We start from the raw sequence: 25,293 nt of genomic DNA, 5'->3' as shown, positions 1-25,293 counted from the left end.
AATATTTAATATTATACATTCTTAATATTAATCAGAAGAATTTTGAGATTAGACGAATTTGAATTATTAAATTCGATTAAGGAAGAAATCAAATATCTGTTCGTTTCGATTAATCGAGAGGAACAATGTCTTGTTGAAAGGAAATAAGGATTGCAGAGAGAGATGCAAAATAAGGGGAAAAAAAGAGGTCCGATTGCTTTGTACACGTTAGAGGATCGTATTTTCGTTCGAGGAGAAATCGTTACCTCGGCGACACGAAATGTCGACAGGAACGAGCAAGAAACCTTATGAGCTTCCTGTGCTTGTGTGGTGGTATAAAAACAGAGGCGGCCGAAAAAAAAGTGGAGGAAAAAGCGGAGTGGCCCGCTAATGGCTCGACAACGGCCGCGCTTGTACACAAAATCGAGTCAAGGAAGCATCGAGCGGAGATTCGGCAATTTCCTCTCGGCTATCGATAGCTTTCTCCGTTTCGACGTCTGTGAAATATACGTTGTTACGTGCGTGGATATTCAGGGATGTAATATAATTTCAGCAGTGAATTTTTTTAGAACGGAATATTTGTGGTAATAATTGTAACGCGATATATATAGCTTTATTTCTACGTTCATTTGTCATTCCATCGAACAAAGCTTTAATATCTGATGATGGAAATGAAAAGCTTTCCGATATTACACGATTCTTTCTCTAAATATAACACAACATAGATATCAAACATTTTATTAAAAATATTTATATTTCTAACCAACGATAATTATTCATTCTTTTAATTTAAAAAAAACTTTTCGATTCATCGTCGATACATCGAGACTATACTTACTTTCTAAAGAAAAATAGAAAAAAAAGAAGAAAGAGAAACGAGATTATATCGTGTTCGAAACCGAATAAGTTCGTTCGAAAACAGAGCATGCGCAAACTCGATCAAACGATTTGCACGGAGCAAGCATTCCTCCCTTTCCCCCCCCCCCCTTCCGCTTGGCTCCGTGTTGAAATTGAATTTACGATCATTTACGATTAACTTTTTATCAACGATGGATAAAGGGGAAGGGGAGGGGGGATAAAGGGAGAAGGACACCTCCCTTATCAAGCTTCCAGCCAATAACGCCGCGTTCGATTCACCGACAAAACGTTTCTACTGGTCGCGTTCGAAACGTTCCCTGTCCCGTTCGCGTGTACAGGCTTATCTGCTCGCCCAATGACTAAACGCACTTATTAAGCTGTGTGAAAAAGGTCTGTGAAAAATCGAAGAGGTGAACTTTATAGCGTCGTCCCCCATCGCTTGAATGGAAAAGTTTTTCGTTGCCAGCCACAGGGATGCATCGATTCCATCTATCGTTATTATCTTCCTACCAATTAATTCGATCAAGCGAATTAAAACGATTTATTTCTATGTCGGAAATTCTTCGATAATTCTTTTTTCAAATGGAAGATGAAACGTATGACGTGATTTGTGTATAATATAAATAACATTGGAGGAATTAGATTGGAAAATAAACGTGGAAAATTTTGTATAGATATGTTAAGTTGATCTTGATAGTCACCAAAATAGAATTTCTTAATGTTATTCCTTTTTGTTTCATTCATAAAAGAAATTGAATAAATATAAATTTATATTTTATTAATCACAAACTTCGAATATATGGTTAAATACATACTTTTGTATGGATTTCTCCTACACGGAAAAACGCGAGAAATCGTAATCGCATTTAATCATTGAATGTTCACTATGATATAAATATTTTGCTTAATACAATTTTAAATCCTTCACAATTAATTATCTCTTTATATATCTTGTTATTATTAACCTCACAAAATGTTTGTATCTCGCGTCTGACGTGACGTAATATATCAATAACATTTTCTTATTTCGATCGACACGAAAATCCACCAAGTCTGGTAACGTGAAAAAAAAAAGGAAAGAAGAGAAAACAAGATTATCATTCTAAACGACTTTGCAACTGTGTTTCGCATTGTACACGGCCGATGTATAAGTTGCAACGAGTCTGCAACAGGTGCACTCAATTCGCGACCCTTTACGACCTGACTGCTGCTACCGCAGGTATACACAAAGAACGGTTGCTGCAAAAGACCGAAATATACGATGGAAGATCTCGTAAAAGGCGCACGGATGTTTTTTTCCCCTTCCCCCGTCGGTCGATGCGCGTGCCTACGTGCCTATCCCCTCTCTTTCCGTGCCTGTCCTCTCCACGACCTTTTTTATCTTTATTCCTTTTTTTCTCTACCGCTTGTTGTGTTCGCTGTTGTATTCTCTCTCTCTCTCTCTCTCCCTAAGCGAAATGGAAAGTCACTACGATTCATTTACAGTGGCACACGTTTTGTTCCCAGTTTCTCCTTTCATTTAATTTTTGAGCGTTGCGATTTTCTGGATCGCTCAACTTTCGAAAAGCACGATTCCCGTTGGTCCGTGAATTCCTCCCTCCCCTCCCTCCCTCGGGGAAAAGAGGGAAACCGAATGAAAACAGTACGTTTCTGGTTGGTGGATCGTTGTTGGATCTTTCCAAGTTTCAGTTTCGGATAAATTCGATCGTGAATCGATATGTATCGGGAGAAAAATTTATTTTATTTATATTATTATTATTTTAAAGATATTTTAGATCGAAACTTACCGGGATAAATCACATCGACAGTCGAACTAGAAGCAGAGATTAATACTTGAGACGCTTTTGGCTTGTCTGGAACAAAGGAGAATTAAAATCGTTTTTTGTAGACATTGGTAGAAATATTTGTTGGACAAAAAAAACTCATCTTCGTTGGAAAAAAATTGTTTGTAATATGTTTTGTAATATTTTTTTTCCAGTGTACGTACGACAATGAAATTTTTTCAATTCTTTAGATTCCAATAGAATCTTTGTGAATCGATTTAAAACGTATTATATGATTTATTGGCAATGAATATCTTCGTTATTGCCATTATTATTATCTATTTTATTATTTGTTCATTGTTTTCAAAGCAGCATAAAATTTAATAAACACATTACAAGTTGGTAATAATACGACGAATTAATATAAATATTCTTTAATTATTTCATATATAAAACAAGTAATATAATTTTCTCGTATCAAGAAATATATAACAAAGATCGCTCAATATCCGCGCCATTGCTAAAAAATAAGATAAAAAGAGTAAATACTTAAAAATCCAGTTCTTTTTGACAATCAATAAATAAACTGTACATTTTACCAAATTTTGTGTTTATTCCAACCTCTTCAGACCTCAAAATATACAATTAATAATAATATATGATTGTTAAATATATTTTTATCAGCGATCAAAATTTAATCATTTCTAAATCGAGATAAATTTCGATTAATTTTTATGATTGAAACTATCACATCGAAGGAAAGGAAAAAATTCGAAATTATTATTTTCGCAAAAATAATATCACAATCCCGATTTTACTTAGCAAGTATTCGTTTTATGAATAGCTTTTTTTTTTTTTTCTTACTAAAGAGCTTACGAAACAGCGGTGTTCAGCAGTTGAGCCCGCGCAGGGGAAGAGTGGCGGACAGGCCGGCCAATGTAGTACTTAATACTAAGCCCAATAGGGCCTAAAATCTCAAGTCTCCACTCAGCTAGTTTCATTGCCCGTAGTTTTGCCCTCGGCATTGATCGCGAACGACCAAAAGCACTCGCGTCTGTAAATAACACGCCAAACGGAACAGCATTGCTACTTAAAGACATACCAGAAACCTACTTTATCGAACAATGTTACAAGATTCACTTACTGAATTCACAGACATGGTCTACAAAATTTTCTATTTCTTATATCCATTTTTCACTTTTGAAAATCAATTGATCGATAAGAAGAAATTATAAGTAATAAGATTTACGTAAAAGATTTCGTATAAGATCGAAAAAAGGAATACTTTCTAAAATATTTTTCTCAGCTTCGTTTTGCACCATTGCGTACGCGATATTAACACATTATGTATGACTCGCTCAACGCGTTTTCATTTTTGTAGATATGCACTTTTTAATTCACGTTTATAAAATATTTTTAAATATTACTATATATATTTCTTATACATTATTCATTATATAGACTTTTTTACATTTTAACTATTATTTATTATATAAATAAAATTAAATCGATTAATTATTATTTAATTTACTTTAAATTCGAATAATATTTTAGAATATATCTAGTAAAGCATTCTCCTTTGTGAAATTAATTTCATTCCTTTTTTCATTAGACAAACAGACTTTATATTTTTTTAAATTTCTTCTTTTCCTATTATATTGCTTCGAGTGTTTTTAATTCCTCGAGTCGTCGATCGAATCGCAAAACGAGATATCTCCTGACTCGTACGCAACGTGTTAATTTATCGAAAATTCTCCGATTATTCTCGACTCGAAAAAAAGGCGGACGATCGAAAGAGGGAGAAGGGGAAAGGGATGCTGCTCCCTAGTCTAGAGGAGGAGGGGTTAAAATTCAACGACGATACCAGGTAGGACGGGGTTAGGAATACCGCATAGATCACGCGTATTCTTACGTTCGCACGCGTGCCGGCGAATTCCCTGATTCGTTGGTTACACGATGGCCGGGAGCATTGTTGCCTGCTAATTTACGGACCAATTAATTAGCGCCACGGAGCTCAGATATTCCTGGCTCCCCCCGTCGCTCGAATCGCGCCCCTCCACACACTCCCGGCGTTCCCTCCTTTTCTGGTCCCTCCCCACCCCTCTTCCCTGCGAAACTCCGTCCCCGGATATATATTGTTATCAGCGTTTCGAGCGCGTTTGCTCCCCTCCCTCCTCGCTTCGTTGAGGCATCGATGGATCCGCTTCACCGCGCATCTTATTCTTGTTGGGACGCGTTTCGAGTCGAATCTTCTCTCGATTTTTTTCTGATTTCAACGGAATTGTTCTACATTCTTGTTTTCGATATTTTAATTATCGATATTTTAGGGAAGAAAAGGATGGTATTGTTACCTCTAATGATTTTTGTATTTGTATAATCTCGAGATGTGGTAAAGGATGTGTAAAAAAAGAGCTTTAGTTAGCGTTATTTAATAACGTTTTTCTTCGAAATGCGTTGAATTTGCACGCTTGATTATTTTATTATAAATAACGCGAGAATAATAATTATAGATATTGGTAAAAAAAAGAATCTTTTTTTTAAATTTATATTGATCGGTACTTTTTTTTTTTTTCATTTAAGAACAAAACTCTCGATGTTTATTAACAAAGAAGACTGTCAAATTTATTATTAGCTAACAAAATAAATGAGCATCGTCACTTTTTAAATTTAAAGCGTATTAATTTATTTATTTAAACACCATGCATGAATTATTGGATCTAATATCGTGGTTAAAATTTGCGATCAAGAGTATGAAATCTCAAAATGAAAATAATAATTTTAAATTAATCGCAAAATAAACATTCGTTTTACACATTCCTTTCTCTATTCCCTCGAATATTCGAAGAACAACTCAACGGGGAGGAGTTAACTTTTACCCGGAGGGTAAAGAATGTTTGGATGCTTCTTGGCGGGAAAAAAAAAGGAAAGAAAAACGAGGGACGCGCGTGAATGCTCGCGAACGTTATAGATGACAGTGTCACGGGCAGAAGGTCGACACGGCGGACAGGACAGCGCGGTGTCAGTGTCGCGGGGTGCAGAGTGCAGGAGACAACGAATAATTCATCCCTTTCTACCGCCGTCCCTCTGCAGAGATGCGCCGCACATGTCGTCGCTCGGATATCACGCTTGTTGTTGCGCCCGCCCGTACTATTCGCGAAATATAATCTTTCAAGTTGCGTGGTCAACTCGTTCAACGTCGTGCGAGCTTATTTTTGAGTTGAATCACTTGAAGGGAGAAGGCCGAGTGTCTCGACAAATGTGCGAAACACTTTATGGGTTACGTTTCAGTTCAGAGGAAGAAGGAATAAAAGTAAATTGAAAAAATTTTAATACAGCGATTTATTCTTCAGTTTCATCATCGTGTATATAGTTTCGTTATTTATTATTGAAATTATCATCCGTTGATAAAGAAACAGTTATATTCTTGTTACAAATTAGATAATTTAATATAATCGAATTTATGATAGAATTCAAGGAAGATGTTAATAATTTTGTGTTTAATTTCCTGTTTATTATTTAATGGGATGAATATTTAATTTATTCGTTGAATTAAATTATTAATTTAATTGGATCAAATTAATAATACGGACCGAACGGTATTAATTGTTTAATACAGTTGATAAAGACTTTTTTTTATGCGTAATAAAAACTATAGTATAAGAAAATCGTATTTAATTAAGAATTAATTAATATTATTAAAAATTTTTTAATATATAGATAATCAATCCATGTAATTTCGAAAATTTTTAATTTATGTTTAGAAAATATAAAAGATTGAATAAATTTATTATACGTAAGTTACGTAATATTTTTAATTTACAAGAAACTTTTAACATTTATTTCGTTATAACTAATAAATTATTTACATTTATTCATTATTATAAGATTTATAATTCATTTAATATTAGTAATATGCATATTTGTTTTGGATATTTCATGTCACTTTGCATACGATATAAATTTCACATTGAAATTTTCCATAAATGCATAAGCATCCACGGTCCTAGTTATAAAATATGAAAATCTCTAGGGCGCCAATTTAGCAGGGAATCTCAACGTAATACCACCTTTCCCTCTAGTTCCACCAATGGTGTTAAATTCACGATAAACAAACAATAAGCATCTCTTTCGATAAAATTCTTTCAAAATTTCTACGAAATTTTACACAATTGACAAACTTCAATTAACTATTTCCACTTGTCGCTTAAATAACTCTAAATAACTCTTTTAAATTTAATTATATTTATATATAAGACACTTGATCGTGCCTCGTGATAGACAGATTAATTTCTGACAGCAACGTCGCGATTCATCGTCGCTCAAAAGTGCGAGCAAATAGGCGGAAGATAACGATAACGTCCACGCCAATAACGACGGTCAGCTATGATTATTAATCATGTGCAGGTTGCGCGTGCGAATGTCAGCGGTGCGTGGGGAGTCTGACTAATCGTTCCGCCATTGCGGAATAATATACCCATGGCAGTCGAGGCTCGTTTTGCTGCTGTGTTTCTATAGTTTAGACGTTACGCTATACTTGCAGTTGTTTTGCGCGATTTCGACTGCAAATGATACGATATTCGGAAAGCTTTATTTTACTCTCATCCGTTTTCATAGATTATAACTTTCAATAATATTATTATAAAAGAAGAGATATGTATCATAATTTTGGATATATGGAAATAATAATAACTAAAATATTCTTATTCATATTTCAATGATATACAGGTATGCAATAGATATAGAAAAATTATTTGTTTTTTTTTTATGCTTTAAAATTGTAATATAAAAATATAAATATTTTTTGTGTAAGTATGTTTCGTTTTTTTCTAATCTTTAATTTTTTAAACGTTAACAATGATTATTTATCGTTACCACTTTTATAACGCATCGTTACGTGTAATTTAGGTTATGTTTAATTGAAAAGCATAAGCATGAGAAACGTGATTAATAGAGTTGAAAGTAATATTGTATTCCATAGAGAATATATACGATGAAGAATATTAATTACTTTCTTGGTCTGTTATCAGGTAAAATTGACGTAATATATTAGTTAGATAGAATAAGAACTGGAAAGTCTTATCGTATTTACCATAATTATAAATATCAACATGGAATAATCTTTGATCAATCATTTCATACACGATTATCTTACATCTATCATACGATTATCATTAATGTAACTTGTTTCAACAACAATATTTCGATCTTTTAAACTTTTGAAACTTTTGTATAAAGATATAAACATAAATAATTTTATCGCTAGACAAATAATTATCGTGGATCAAAATTATTTCGTTCTAAAAACATTTCTAAACTAAATTTTAATTTTCGATTATCCATCAGATCGGATTAATAATCACAATAAATTATCCAGGTTTACTGTTGGAAATTTCTTCTTCTTCTGCCGGCCTGTTTCCAGTTGTTGCGAGAAAACAAGATGAGCAGCATCTTCCGGCCAGGATATTTTGTGGGAAAGTACGAAATCCTCCAGTAAACCAACAGAATCCTACCGGCTGGTGGCTTTATCCTGGAACGGTCCCGCGCTAATGCAGCAATAAACATGCATCTATCTGAAGCAGAATCGAGTCGCAGCTCCGCCAGACAAGAGAACAACGGGCGGAGAATAATATGCATCAACGTGAAAGAAGAAGCGCAACCGTGAAACTTTTTAAGTTGAAATGTAAATATCGAAGTTTGTAACACAATTATTTAGACAGGGATAAGTGAGTTATTTAAAAATTTTTCTTCTGGATTATACACCACTACACTTAATTTATTTTTGAGTCGGTGAAATAAAAAGGAAAGGAAATGAATAGTTTTGCGAAAGTTGGAAATATATAAATTGATATAGTTGTAACTTTGATAATTTTAATCGATAAATTGTCTCGTAAAAAGAAATTGTAATTTCAAAACTTTTTTCTTTCAGGATGTTCTATAAGTAATATTCACATACAGATATTGCATTTGCTTAAAATTTTCTTTGAAAACAACGATGATATATTATGAATAACTTGGAACAAAATAATATTGATTTTATAAAGAAATTATTTACATATCATAATTTATTATAACTCATAAATTATATTTTATTAGGAAAAATATTTTTGAAGAATTAAAATATCAAAATAGCAAATTGAAAGTTCACAATTTGGAATTATTTATGGAACTTTTACATGTTACATTTAAAATGTAATTCAGAAACAGAAATTTTTGAGTTGTATGAACAAGTGAAACGAATATTTTATAAATTTACATAGAAAATTACAAAATAGTTTATAATCAGAATAACATTTCAATAAAAAGAATTTATATTTGAGAAAAATAATTATTTTAAGATGCATTATCCATTGATGCATTGAAGAAACAATTACTATGGAAAAAATCGATTAAATGATCATTATTTTTGTAAAAAAAATCTACTTTAGAATTATATAAGATGTAAGTGACTTTTCATATGAATTTTGATATTGTGTCATTAATTTTTTCATTCCAATATCAGAGAAATCTGTCAAAATCTAGTATCTTTAATTCTAGAGTAATATATACGATATTAGAATTGATTCAATGATATTCTGTTAATTTTAAGTATTAAGTATCTTCATTAAATTTTCATCGCTTCATCAATCATTATCGTTAATCTACCGCTTTATTCTTCGTTATAAATATTTATTTATGCTTATTGAAACAAATGACACTATTGTCTGATTTTATAAGACAATCACCAATTACTATTATTAATTACGATCCATAAATCTCACGAATTGTCTAAAAATTTCTGCAGCGTTCGATCTAACATAACCTAACTTTTTACTAATTGCATTTCGACAACATAATTTTTACAACAAACTTATCTCTTAATCTATTCTAACCTAACATTTTGTTTTTTATTAAAATAATAAATAATTGCATTCTTTACAAACATTATTTTATATAACAAAATTTATTACATACATTCGTTATTGATGTGCAGTAATAATAAACGAATTTATCTAAGATTAAATAGTCGATTAACTAAGGAATTAGGAAAAGATATCATACAATTATTATTAATTTGATTTTCCTATTTTTATTGGCGGGAATTTTGAAATCTTATTAAAAAATACATCTCGTATATCACGTAGAAATCGCGTACACGAGATAACGCAACTCGTTGGTCCGAATAAATCGATGTATTGAAGAGATAAACATTTCGAAAATTTAAATGAGAAAAATGGAAATACAATCCACGTCGACGAATATTATTTCCGAATCATAAAGCTTGTATAATCATATAATATTAATCTCGGAAAATTTGAATTAATGTAACAAAAATATTAATAAAACTAATTCGCCAATTTATTTAAAAATAAATATATAAAACTAATCACAAATTTATAAAATATACATCTGTGAAAATATCATTAATTTATATATTTTATCTTGTTCCCAGGAAACAGAGTTTCGAGTTCATACGAATCGATTGGCTGACTGATCAATGAATATACAAAGTAAACAATGATCGATCGATCGAATCAATTTGCCAAAAACCATAGTGGAATAGAATGTTGATTAATCGGCTTAAATGAGGCGCAAACAGCCTGGATAAATCAAGACCCATTATCGAGTTCCAGAGAGAAATAATTAGAAATGCACCTTCTTTACGATTCATTTATAAAAATTACATATATCAATTATAATTATTATATAATAATTCTAATTAGATCAGATTACTGTACACATAGCATAATTACTTATTTCAAGAAAGAAAAAATTCTTCGATATTTATAAAACTTTATAAAGTCGAAATAGAAAATTCCTACACGATTCAATAATTTGACAAATTTAAAATCAAAAAAAAAATGTTAAAAATAAATCAATAGAAATGGCTCTTAAAATGGCAGAAATCGCAGCAAACGTAAACTTAAGAAAAAATGTGATGACAACAGCCATATGGAAACTTAACTCTCGCCAAATATTTTGAACTCTGTTCATAAAGTTCACTTTTTGAAAGGAAAGAAATGTTTATATATATATATATATATATATATATATATATATCCTAGATTATTGTTTCTCTATCTGCAAACAGTTGTAACAATTTACCCATCATAATCCCAGACACTGTCTACACACTCCCACGAGAGTTGCTCATGCTTGCAAATTACCTGCTACTGTATCCTCAAGCGTGCGAATTTTATTTGATAAAATCCTTGAGAATTGTTTTATTCCTCCTGTTAATTAACTATCTAATGTCCAACTATTTAAATCCATCGAGATTTAAAAAAAAAAAGTATAGAGATATTCCTTTCTATATTCGTGAAACGATTAATCTTATAGACTTGATGTTTATATATATATATATATATATATATAATAGAAACGTTGATACAACACTTCCAATCAACGATGCTACTCTTATTTAGGTCATCGAATAATAGATTCCCGGTTCATTCATTAAAAGACACTCTATTTTTGTAGTAATAACGAAAATAAGTTACCCGACAGTATTTTTATTCCGACTGGTATAGCACGCGTACGTGGCGCACAATACGGAAAGGAAGTTAATTACTCCTCGCTCCCATTTCGATTTTTTGAATAGCCAGCCGCTCAACAAAAGGAGAGAAAAGACATAACGTCGCTGGGGGGGAAAAAATAGGTTGCGCCGTGAAGGGCCTGTTTTGAAATATTTTACCACTGTTGCTACTCCGCCGCAGGAATTTTTTGAACCTTGGATATTTTTTTTTTTTAATTTCGAATATTTTTTTTTTTTAAGGTTTTTAATAAACGCGCGTCTCGCTTTCCTTCCTCCTTTTCTCCCACCCGATCTTCGTTGTCTTCAATGGATATTTTATTTATGTATTTAAATAAACTAGAATTTCGAATTAATTTTAAAACTTGTAATTATATATATTTAACACATATTTTTGTTTTCTAGAGACTTTATTTTTTTAAGATTCTAATTAATTTGCCAATTATTCAAATTCGTTTAAATTTAATATTTCAGGATCCTTTAGAAATGAAAAACTTTTGGATTTTTTTTATATCTGTCGATTTCGATAAAATTTTCATAAATTTTCAAAAATGTATTTTTTTTTTAATTGCAACTTTTTCGAAACTTTTTTTACGCGTCATTTCTTTTTGATCCGATTTTAAAAAAAGTTATTTCATTTTTAAAGGACGATCGATTTTATGAAAGTGAAGTAATTGTTTATTTACATGGTGGATTAATTTTCAGGGAAAAAAAATTCGCGTAAAAAGGAATGCCCATAAAAGTCAGAAAAATGATTCATACGTGGAAATTCGAACTATATAAATTATTTTTCAAATATATTTAATTTTAACGAATATACTTTTTATTCTAAATACTTACTTATTAAAATTCATATGTAACTTCATCTCCTAAAATTCAAATTAAAACAAATATACACGGGTATAAAATTATTATGAAAATATTCTTTTCAATGGAAAATTTTTAATTTTTTAATTCAATTTAATTTAATTTCTTACGTAATTTCATTTAATCTCAACGAGTCTACACCATTGGAAACAAAGATACAAATTTTTCAAATGGAAGAAAAGGAGGTGAAACATTTTCAAGCCAATGAATAATGCTTATTCCAATATTCAACAGCGATCTCGAGACACTCTTCACCGAAGTTTCGAAAGTATTATCCCATCGATGGTGGGTTTTCAGCTTTTTTTGGAACAAAAGAGTCGAGCGAGGAACGGTTGATTATAACGAGCGATTAAATTTTTCATTATCGAAGAAATTCTGCAACGTCAGAAATAAGTAATAATCAGCAGATCGCTTGAGCGCCGCGTCTTCTTGTTTTCCTATCCAACATTGAATTTCAATCTCAACAAAAGTCAAAGCTATTTTTCGATACCCAAATCGAGAAAAATTACAGAACACAAAATATTAATAAGTTCGTGAAACATTTTTGCGAAAGTTCCAATTCTAGAAATCAAAGATTCATTTATTAAATGGATTGTAAATTTTTATTTCTGATATTAATTTATAATAATTATATAATTGAATATTATAAACAAACTTAACTATTCTAAAATTCTATTTCATTATTCTAAACAAAAGCTTCTGAATGAAAACGGTATTGAAAATTGAATAGTTTCAAAATATTTTGAATAGTTTATCTATCACAGAATATCTATCATTTAAATAAATCTTAATTACATGAAATTTCATCACCATTATCAAATTATACTTTTCTTGACTCAATTCTAACCTAAACATTCCTTTCTTAGGGAGAATTTGAATATATTATAATATAATGATATTCCCATATTACTCTATTTACACAACACTTATATTATAATATCACACTTGTAACAACGATATTATTCCACGTTCTAAACTCACAAATATATTAACAACTTACGTACACACACTACGTATATACATATCAAGTCGAGTTTCCAACAAGTCTTCATACACTTTTTCCCCCTTTAATATTTTCGCTTCCCGCATCTTCTTCTCGTTTGATCACTTTCGAAACGTTCCAATGTTTCAATATTAAAATAAAAGTATTCCCGCGGAGCGTCGAGAAAATTGCAATTCCGAAACATCTCTGCGTCGCATCTCATTGATGGCAATGGACAAAGCTCTCCAAACTCATATTTATTCGCCGTCTGGTTTTTTCTTTCCACGCTCGAGGAGAATCTCGCTTGGACCAAAGCATTGTGCCGTTTCAATCTTAAAGCGATGCGCGAGTCAGAATACAGAGCCCTCTCTGTATTTATACATGAATTACGCGCGATTATTTTAAAAGACTACCGTCTCCAGACAGACGTCTTTAATCTGTGCGATGCGATGCTCTTCCAAATATGGAAGAAGATGTTCTTTTTGTTCAGTGTTAAATCAGAGATACGCTCGAGATTAAATTTATTTAATTAGTAACTAAATTTGGATCTTTTTATCTTTTATTTTTTATTTCTTAAAATATGTTTGTTCCATCGTTAGAAATATCAATTATTTCATTATAATAACGCATAAGATCATTAAGCTCCTTTCCACATTTTATTTATTTTATATTTTATTTTTTTTTAAAGTGCATTTTATTATATTCTTGAAATGGATTTATCGAATAAGATATAAATAACAATAAGATATAAATAAATAATTATTTAAATGATAGATATTCTGTGATATATATATATATATACGTGTATATAAAATAAGATAATATTGATAGCAGGTTTATAATTCCTTTGTAAATTTCTTTAAGTATTATAAATGTATATTATCACAGTTTTATTTTATTAATTTATTTATAAAATACCTTTCTTATATATAATTCTTATATAAAAATGCCAATTTACATTTACACTAGTTCATTATGTTCTCAAAGTCATCAGTTAATGACTAACACTGATAGCAGCAACAAAATTTTCATTATCAAACATAACCAAAAAATATCTTACTACTAGTATCTTCATACAAGAACAAAAATATTCAAATAAAACTAAATTTTATTACTTCACACCAAAACATTATCTGCATTTTCCCAAATGTCTCTGTACGTACTCGAATATCATTTAATATCAATCACAGAAGAAAAATAAAACTAGCCATTGATAGACTTCGAAAGAAATCGTAGAAAGACAGGTCTCTCTTTGGTTTAAAGTTTGTCGGCAGAATTACCAATAAGGAGAGAAGGATGGACGACGAAAAAGCGGAGAGTTAATTTTCCCGGTAGGTTCATGGCTGTGCAAAATGGAATGAATGTCAGGAAAAAGGGTGGCTCTGGTTCAATTATTACGGAACGATAGAAACGGATTATCACGCTCGATTTCGTCGTTTCTGTATTAAGCGACAAGTCGGTGGCGAGCCGGCGCTGCGTCCGACAACCGTGTAATTCGCCTACCTCGAAAAATCATCTCGGTGGAAAAAATGTCGTGGCTCCCCCGGCCCGGAAAAACGAAGGAACAAGAGGGAAAAGTTTCGTTTCCCGGGGATTTTATTTTCGTTGTTTCACGGAGTCATAAAAAGGTCTACGTATCGATGCTACTGCTGCTTGCGAAAATGCGATACTGTAACATTGGTAGCTTACCAGGGTATGTAGCGAGACAGAGGTAGTTCGAATGTTTCGAAAGACATTAGAAAATTATGTTGCAAGACTATGTTGCAGTTAAGGAAAGGACAGTTTTATTTTAAGAAAATTAAAAAGAACCTTTTAAAATTATTACTTCGACTTAAGAGGAAAATATTAATTAAAGAAATATTTTCTCTTTTTCTTTTTCTTTTTTTTTTTTAGGTACTATTTATTTAATTAGTAAGTCAGTATTTGAATTTTTAAAGTTTGGAGATTTATAACAAAATGCGTGGAGAAATTGATTGAACAAGGAAATACTTAATTTATGGATTGTTCTTTTGTTAATGAAAAATGGGAAAAACAGATGTAGATAGATATTAATTATCTATTTTGTTACTCTGTATTATGTAAAATAATGAAAATGTTATCAGAATCTGAAATAATTAGTTCATTTTTTTCTGATCTTCATAAAATTTGCATCAAACAATGCAAAATATAGATTTATATTTTTACAGTATTATATGTAATAACTTTAATAAAGTTGTTCTCCTCTTGTTACAAGACTTTTAATTGAAATATTTAATTGGTAACAAATCAAAAATAGATAATTAAAAAAAGATTTTAAATAGTGTAAATTAAATATCAATTATATGTTGAAAATATTTATAAGCAATTAAGTAGACAATTATTAAATATTGTGTGAAAATGTGTATTTTTTTTCTAAATTTTTTCTTTTTAAAAAATAATTATATCAATCGTTTTTCTTTAATGTTTCTAAAATTCATACAAACATATTCAATATCTTACAACATAATCTTTTAAAATTATATTTTTCAATGTATAAAATTTAATATAAATTCTATATTCATTATTTTATATTCAAGAAAGTAAAACTTTTATTTGTTTCTTTTCTTATTTATATTATTTACATGTTTTCAGAAATTTACTATTACATTTGAAAAATCTTTGAAGTATTAAAATGGAATATAACCTAAAATTGAGAAATAATGTAATATTAGATTTAGATTTAGATTTTTTATTATCAAATAATAATTAAATTGTAATATGAATAAGAATACTTATAATATGCATATTGACTAGTGTCTGAAATTAATCTAGGGAAAAGATCCAGCAGTTTGAGAATAGTATGTTTCCACAAGTTAATGTAAGTCGTGAACTGCGGTCCATTTCGTAGGGAAGAGCCACCTGCGGCTCCCATAGAATATCAATTAAACATATTTCCATGAAAACAATTTCGAAATGAAATGAAAGACGCATTCAAAAAATTCTTTTGTCATAAATTGTATATTTCGAACCACAACAGAATTCACGACGAAATTCCTTTAAAATAGATTCTTGCAAGTACGATTTCTTATAAAAAATTCGATCATTCTTTACAATAATTTTTTTAAAATTGGACCAAACAACTTGAGTTTATCTGAAAAAAAGGATTAATTTATTAGATGATGTGTAAAAATAATTTTTAAAAAATTGAAATTAGTTGAAATCGTAGAGAAAATAATAAATAATAAGACTTTTTTAGAATTTTTTATCTCTGATGAAAAGTTAGTTAAACGATAAATTTTATTAATTTAGATCAATTAGAAGAAAAGATAATAATGTAAAATTCAGATAAATATGAAATGTCTCGATGAAACCAATATTAAAGTCATATTTGTGATTTTACAATGGAACATGTTTGCAGAAAGAAAAAAATGACATGAGAATATAGATGAACAAATTTCAAACGTATTTAACCTTTTATTCTTTTTTCTTTTATCGTAATTTCAACATTTCCACGAAATCAAAAATTTTTTTTCTAAATTTTATATCACTTTGATTCTTCAATTATTTTATGATTTTTCAAATAAAGATAAAATTTTTTAATTAAATTTAATTTTCTTTTTCACATAAAATTTTTAAATATTGGAGAAAAATGCAGGATTAATAATTAAAATCACTTTGCACTAGTTTTAGAAAAAAATTTCACATTCCACATTACCACATTACCACATTAAACATATTAATCATTTTTTCTATGGAAAATAGAAATAGTCAAAAGTGTTCTCATCTATCAACTGTTTAGAAATTTATAGATCGTAAGAAACAAAACAACACATTCACATGAAACAAGCTGGAAAAAAAATTAACGAAAAGGAAAACCGCGATAAAAAATTCTGCTAGAGACGAGTTTTCAACTTGTGCTGACCAATAGAAATGACCAAAGCATTATTTCTGTTCGGGATACCCGTTGACCCGTATTCCTATTCGCGAAGTCAACGGCAGACCAGCTTTCCTTTCGTCGATACTAGAATTTCTTGGCAGCGGTTTTCTTCCCAGCCACACAGGTCGCTCGATAATCTCGAAAAAAAAGCGCGACTGCTCGGGACGGCTAGTCTCGCATGGCTGATTAACTCGATATCCGAACGAGTATCGAATCCGTAACGTGAAAATCGTTGTCGATCCACGAAATACTAGCCTCTTTACGTGTCACTAAACCCTAAGAGAACGTTTATCGGCTAGCTAGTCGATTCATCCTCGGAAAATTTGAAAATGAAAGAGTAGATACAGGATATGCTCGAATTTCTTTGTTTAAACTGATACCAGATGCGATTCGAATACACTTTTGTTCAATTTCTTTTTTATTTTACTAAGAGAAATAGTTCCGCCAAATTAACAACTGATGGCGTGACAATCGAATTACATAGAAATTAGGCTAATGAGTTTCCTTTCTTTTATTCTTCTGTTTTCTTGTATCTTTGTGTATCTCTTTGTGCAAAGAATTATGCATCGAGTGATATGATATAGCGTGTTTATATTTTTTTCCTAGGATTGTGCAATCGATATTTATATTATTATGTACGATTTCGTGCATTTTATTATTGATTCGTATTATTTGTCGTTTTGTGCTTTTCAACATTTCTCCCAGAGTTTCCAGAATTAAAATAATCATTTTTGTGTATTTTTATCTTCCTGGTAAAAAAGATTGAGATATCGTGTGTTTAATATGCAAATGAATCATTACTTGTGAAGACAAATTTCAATTTCCAATATACGAAAAATATTTTATTCGATCATTTTATACGTGATTAAATTTTTCTCGACAAATCTCGTGCCGTTTGAAATAACTATACACGTGTAATAAGAATTAAAAATAAAATTTTGAGAATAAATTATTGTAAACTTGGATGTTGTGATTATAATTCGAGTGATTAAAGATGTGAAATTTTAACAGCATGGATAGGAAAATTTAAAAAATGAAAAATTGCAAATATAAATACGAATAAATGTGTTGTGCACAACGATTTTGATAATAAAAAGCTTGGCAAGCAAAATTTACAAATTATGAAAAATTGAAAAGAATCTGAGATAGAAATTTTTCAATCTAAAGTAACATTTTTTTAGTAATAATATTTTAAAAAACGTATATTTTATCCACGTATTAATTCATCGCGTATAAATACGATCGAATTAATTCGATTTGTGTTCACCGAATTCGCGTCTATTGGTAATAAAATATTATTATTAATCATCTGATGCGTTCTTGTGAAAGGCACATTACGATAACGAATGAAATTTTATCGTCGAAGGAGAATCAGATGCGCTCGTTCGTATCGACAATACGATCGATTTTCTCGCGTAAGGCGAGAAAAAATACGATATCTCGAGTAAAAGGCGAACTCGAATAATCGATAAAATTCTCGTAGCAATTTCAACGTGACGATGTTAAAAGAGGTGACTTGCACTGTAGCTTCTGAATAATTTGCGGTATATATTTTCCTTCATTACTTTCTCCCCTGTTTTTTAATACAGTTCGTTATCGCGCGCACGAGTCCACGTAATTGAATCGAAAAAAGAATACCACCGATTATTCAACGCGGAAAAAATATACGTACGAAAGTCCTTTTAAACTCGTATCGATTTCACTTGCACAGTTTAATTAAGAACGTATGCGAGATTTGTACATGCGAGAGGAGCGTTTTAAATTCGTCTGGGCCGTTTTTTATGCAGTTTTCGGTCGGCTTTTAAAGCTGAACCCTTTTATCGCGACGCGCCATAGAAAAATTACTCGAACAAAACAATATGTCGCGATGCGCCATATTAAAATCAGAATTTCTTTCCAACGATAAACATTCGATCGCGAATAAACGACAATCATTATCGCGGTTTTTGATAACGGAGATAACGAAGTGCTACGATTCGAAAAGTTTAATCGAATAAGTTAATAATTGAATATCATCGCGAAGGAAAGCGAATTATTCATACATGTTATCCAAGATAAATAAAAAATGATAATATTTCGAATTGAATACCGGAGTTTGCGATTTATATATACGTGTACATACATATATAATCATTGTTCTAAAGTAATCGATACACGAACTGGGCTAATGCATCAATACTATTATCACATAAAACAATCACTAGCGCGTCATGTACAAAATCAAAGCCAATCTGTCGAGCATAATGTCGTCCAGCGAAATATATGTGCCGCTTTTCATTGATCGACTCGATCAGATAAACATTAACAATCAAAATCTGATGTGATAACGTGAACCTCTATTGTTCGTGCAACTCGGTTTTCTATTAATAATTTCATTCGTATCGATGATACGATAAATTAAATTAATTAAAAAAAACAAATTATAAATTATTTCTAATCAAATCCTCTCGTCATCATTATCGATTAATAATCGTTTCCGTTTCAGGATTAAGCTCGAGATAAATGTAATTAAGTTTACCAAGATAAAGATAGAAGTAATAAGAAGGTTTCCAGGAGGAATAACAGGAGTGGTTCGTAGCTGTTACTAGCACTGAACCTATCAGAGTGCACAACGCCGAATACACTTCACTTCCCCATAGATATTACATGTGCACGTATCTACTTGCAGTTATCTATGCCAGTGAATGTCATCCGACAGGAAGGTAATCCATAATCAGGCAATGCCTATATCCACTTGGCTACCTAATACCTAATAGATCCCGCTCGAAGTAGATAGCCTATGAATTACCGGCAGAATGAGTATGTAGAGACGTGTGCACGTCACCCGGGTGTTTCGTCGGGTAAAACTAGGTGAATCGAGTGGAACTATCCGGCAATCTTCGAGTCAAATTCATCTGGTGGGAATAAACTAATATAACTAGACTTCCAGAATCTACGAGTTACTGGTAAGAATTTAAGGATAATAATCAATGTCAAGTTCTTATTAATATTTCAAACGTTTCATCTTATCTTCTTTTTCTCTGTTTCAAGAAAATGAAGCGTCGTTTCAATGGAGAGCTTCTTTAAGATTTTATCAAATTCTCAAGTTCTTTCTCTAATGAGATTCTTTAATTTCTTTCAAATTTTTCTGAAGAAAAATGGAACAAAAATATAGAAGCAAAAGATATGATGAATTTGATAATTTTGTTCTTCATAAGTAAAGGTAAAATTCAATGAAATCTAATCTACTTAAGAAAAACTTTTATATTTGTTTTTTTAAATATGAAAATCACAAAGCAATTTCAATCTATAAAAAGGAAATTGATGAACATCATCAATTTTTCCTCTATCATCTATTTGTTTTTTTATTTATTTCTTTTTATCATTATTTTCTCACTCTTTTCTTCCTTTCATTTCTTATTAACCTTTCTCAAGAAACAATATTTAAATCTACTAAATTTAATACTTAAGAAAAACTTTTATATTTATTTTTTTAAATATGAAAATCACAAAGCAATTTCAATCTATAAAAAGAAAATTCATGAATATCATCTATTTATTCTTTTATTTTTTTTTCTCACTCTTTTCTTCCTTCCATTTCTTATTAACCTTCCTCAAGAAACAATATTAAATCTAATACTTAAGAGAAACTTTTATATTTGTTTTTTTAAATATGAAAATCACAAAGAAATTTCAATCTATAAAAAGGAAATTGATGAATATCATCTATTTATTCTTTTATTTTTTTTTATCATTATTTTCTCATTTTTTTCTTCCTTCCATTTCTTATTAACCTTTCTCAAGAAACAATACTTAAATGTACTGAATCTAATACTTAAGAAAAACTTTTATATTTATTTTTTTTAAATATGAAAATCAAAAAGCAATCTGTAAAAAGGAAATTCATGAATATCATCAATTTTTCTTCTATCATTTATTATTTATTCTTTTATTTTTTCTTTTTCATTATTTTCTTATTCTTTTCTTCCTTCCATTTCTTATTAATCTTTCTCAAGAAACAATACTTAAATCTAATACTTCAGAAAAACTTTTATATTTGTTTTTTTAAATCATTATATTTGTTTTTTTAAATCATAAAACAATTTCAATCTATAAAAAGAAAATTGATGAATATCATCAATTTTTCCTCTATCATTTATTTATTCTTTTATTTTTTCTTTTTATCATTATTTTCTCATTCTTTTCTTCCTTTCATTTCTTATTAACCTTCCTCAAGAAACAATACTTAAATCTATTGAATCTAATATTTAAGAAAAACTTTTATATTTGTTTCTTTAAATATGAAAATTATAAAGCAATTTGAATCTATAAAAAGGAAATTGATGAATATCATCAATTTTTCCTCTATCATCTATTTATTCTTTTATTTTTTCTTTTTATCATTATTTTCTCACTCTTTTCTTCCTTCCATTTCTTATTAACCTTCCTCAAGAAACAATACTTAAATCTAATACTTAAGAGAAACTTTTATATTTGTTTTTTTAAATATGAAAATCACAATGCAATTTCAATCTATAAAAAGGAAATTGATGAATATCATCTATTTATTCTTTTATTTTTTTTTATCATTATTTTCTCACTCTTTTTTTCCTTCCATTTCTTATTAACTTTCCTCAAGAAACAATACTTAAATCTACTGAATCTAATACTTAAGAACAACTTTTATATTTGTTTCTTTAAATATGAAAATTACAAAGCAATTTCAATCTATAAAAAGGAAATTGATGAATATCATCAATTTTTCCTCTATCATCTATTTATTCTTTTATTTTTTCTTTTTATCATTATTTTCTCACTATTTTCTTCCTTCCATTTCTTATTAACCTTCCTCAGAAACAACTGCTTCGAATCTCTCACGAATCTCTGAAAAAATTACTCTGATAATAATACTCTGCCCTCGAAAGATTAACCAACCAATTTTAAACATCCAACAGTACAAAAGCGGGGACCAAGATGTGCCTAATCGTTAATTGGATCGAGATTCGAAAGGACGCGTAAAGAGGACGATACGGTTCCCAAGGTTCTCGGTTAAAAACTCGATCCTCGTTATTTGAAAGGTGAGACGTACCGATCTACGTGCCTAATCTTTCGCCAAGGTGCACAAGCCAAGAAACTACATTGGTTGAAGCTCACGAACTGCAAACAAGCTCTGTTGCATCGTAAGTATTCCTTTACAGACAATGGAGGATGAAAGGAAACAAGAAGAAGAAAGAACGAGAGAGAAAAAGGAAAAAAAAGACTATCCTGCGAGAAAAGGTTCGTAAAAATCAGTCGTAAAAATCGTTTACAAAATTTACACGCGAGGGCAGTGTGTGTTTTTACGACTCGCCAAGTTTATCGCTTGATCCGCGCGCAATGCAATGCATTCTCGCGATACGAAGATAAAAAAAAAAGAAAGAGAGAAAGAAAGAAAAATGATACTAATACTTTTCTACCTTAAAACCAGGTGGTCCAGGTCCGGATGCGATGAACAGGCGATGAACGTCGAGAAAGAAATAAGAAGCTTATTCAACTTCAACATTAACCCGAAGAATCAAGTTGCTGGAAGGATCGTTGGAAAAATTCTGCGCGCGAAAATATCCGAGCAGTAAAAAAAAAGTCTTCCACGTCGCCGTAATAAAATCTTCCTCCACGTCTGACGGCGTGTAATGAGCGCCCCCTCCCGAAGGGAGGAAGAAAGGAAGGAAGGAAGGAAGGAAGAAAGCACGCAGGAGGGGGTGGCCAGATGACAGCGAGGGGTTAGATTTAACTCGGCTACGGAGATAAAGAGAACGGTTTTATCTTCGCGCGTGATTAAGCCACGCGGCAGTATATCATCGATTATATACTCGTTAGCCTAAGTGGCGGGCCTTCCCTTTTCCTCGGAATACAGGAAGGCTCCTCCTTCGACTCGCCCACGCGGAAAGATAACCACTGGTCCCGTTTTCTTTTGAGTCTATCGGCATTATATTCGAATTTATGGGGCGACGTTTCGCCATCATTGATAAATAATCGAGACCGATGGTGGATGCCAACGATCCGTGGATTAATTCGGGAATTAACGGGATGGGATATGGTGGAGATATTCCAGTGAATTTTATATATAATAATACAAATTTACTTGTATATATTTATTTATTTGTTTATTCTTTTTTCTTAAAGAATTTTAAAGATATTCTTGGCTTAATTTTGTATTAAAGGGAAAGTGGTTTTAATAATGGAGATATTAGGGATAGATTGTTGGAAATGGAATTGTTTATGAGATTGTTTTATTAAATTGATTAGATACAGCTTGTTCACTTGTTGAAAAGTAAAATTAAAATTACAATTAGAATCTTTATTGATTGATTAGATAATTGTTTGATTTATTTTATGTTCTTCGATGGAATAATCTCTTCCAGAATTTTTTTAATAATTTCTTTCCATCATTTTTTAGTAATTGCGTTAAATTTTAAACTTGAAAATACATGTTGAAGCATACTTTACATAGTGAAATACAAAATTATTATACTTTGATGTAAAATTTATTTTTTTTTTTTTATAATAAAACAATATTGCATTCAGCAAATTTAAATTAGCATGCGACAAATATTTATTCAATTTTTACGCATTTTTTATTATTATTAAATTTTGAATGATTTTTTTTAATTTTTATGAAACTGATTATATAGAGACAAGTATGCATATAAATATATTCTATAATTTGAAAATACATACATGAATATTTTCTTAAATGGTATATATAGACTGTAAAAAATCATATTAGCAATTAATTTGCAATAAAATAGAAAATTTGAGTTAAATTGAGACAATCTAAAATATAGATGCATTGGATAAAAATATAATTTATACTTGATAAGAAATATATTAAAGAAAATAAAAAAAAAATATTTTTAAAAAATTCATATTTTATTCATTCATTTTATGATTATGAATATAAATATATAAAAAAAAATCATGCAAATGAAAGTAAAATGTGAACAAACCAAGCAAATATGAATAAATTTAAAAAAATTATTTAAAAAAAAATATTATAGATAAAAAAAGATATACTATCTTACGTATAACATATTATTATTAAAATATTTAAGTAAATACTTACATATATGTTTAAATTAACATTCTAAAAAGAGATCTAAAAAAAAAAATTTACATTATAAGAAATCCTAATGTAAATCCTAATATCTAAAAATGATTATATATATTATAGATAAATTATGAGTATAATATATTTTATATAAAAAATAGAAATATGTTTTCTTTCACATGATAAATCAAATTTATTTGAAGATATTTAAGAATTGTTTAATTCAATACGTATTGGCAAATTCAATTTTTAAAAAGTTAAAAAAATTTATCCAAAAAAGATTTATCCTCCAAAATATTAATTTTCAAATCTACTTGACAAAGATTCTAAAATATCATTTTGAACGTTCAAATCCAAGATGAATGCGCAATGATGTTTAAAGACAAAAAGTCTTTTCATAATTCATAATATTCATCGAATGGAATAGTTCAACAATATCGTGGAAATTTCATTCGTGCCTATTGTGCAATTTTACATGACGCAAGAAGCTTTACAGAAGAGAGAGGAGACTTCACAGGGACTTGCCCTCCTCTCCGAGGAGGGCATTGTAATATGAGAAATCGCCTTAAATTTTCCTAGGAAACACGGAATCCATTAAAATTTCAGATGTCAAGATTCCGTGGCTGAAATTGGTCGTAAAGTTGTTGGGAATTACGACGTATCCAACTTTAATTGAAACTTTATCCCTTCCTTTCCACTCCTTAATCAGCCAGCCAGTATAATAGATCCAAAGGCTATTTCCTCTCTCACAAACGATTCGTTGCCGCAAAACCGGTGGATTTTACAATTTTTTTCTTTCTTTTTTTTTTTTTAACAAATCGTTAGAAAAAATTTTTATCGACAAAAAAACGTTCTTTCCAATGAAGAATTAACGACGAATCTCACGGATCAAAAAGATCTTCTTCAGTCGGCTCGAGGACCGTCCAACAAAGTCAGCAAATAGGGGCGACTACCAAAGGAATAATGTGGCCGAGTCGTAGTCGCCCACCAGATACGTGGGACAAGTGTCTGCGCCCATTGTGCAGAATTGTTTGATTGAATGGTAGTTTGCACATACTAGCGCATTTAGTTCCGACCCTTCTCTCCCTTTTATCATCCTCCCTTTCCCTCTCTCTCTCTCTCTGTCTCTACCTCTCGCCTTTCCAACCTATTCCTCTTCCATCTTTCTCTCCTCTATGCAAAGGTTTGCCTAGTGCATCGTCTAGTGCTTGGCACTCAGCGGAACGAGAGCTTTCCAAAGTGCTCGATGATTAGGAACGTTCGATCGTTACGTTCGTGTCGCTGGAAGCAGAAGCCAACAATGTGAGGCGCTCTCGATAATAACGAAACCGTAAAATTTGTTCGAGCCGAGGTGGAAAAAAAAAAGCTGACGAG

The 25,293-nt window shown here is 30.4% G+C and overlaps 1 long non-coding RNA gene across 1 annotated transcript; it reads left to right on the top strand.

Moving 5' to 3' along the window:
- The first annotated feature begins 6,487 nt into the window (after positions 1–6,487).
- Positions 6,488–23,356, top strand: LOC113218898. Its single transcript, XR_003305024.1, has 7 exons — positions 6,488–7,627; positions 7,975–8,280; positions 19,339–19,555; positions 19,626–19,798; positions 19,884–20,055; positions 21,788–22,109; positions 22,300–23,356. It is a non-coding gene; the product is annotated as an uncharacterized LOC113218898 (long non-coding RNA).
- The last annotated feature ends 1,937 nt before the right edge of the window (positions 23,357–25,293 follow it).

Source organism: Apis mellifera, linkage group LG7, assembly GCF_003254395.2.
Source record: "Apis mellifera strain DH4 linkage group LG7, Amel_HAv3.1, whole genome shotgun sequence".
NCBI classification, from domain to species: Eukaryota; Metazoa; Arthropoda; class Insecta; order Hymenoptera; family Apidae; genus Apis; species Apis mellifera.
This window is presented reverse-complemented; position numbering and strand designations above follow the sequence as displayed.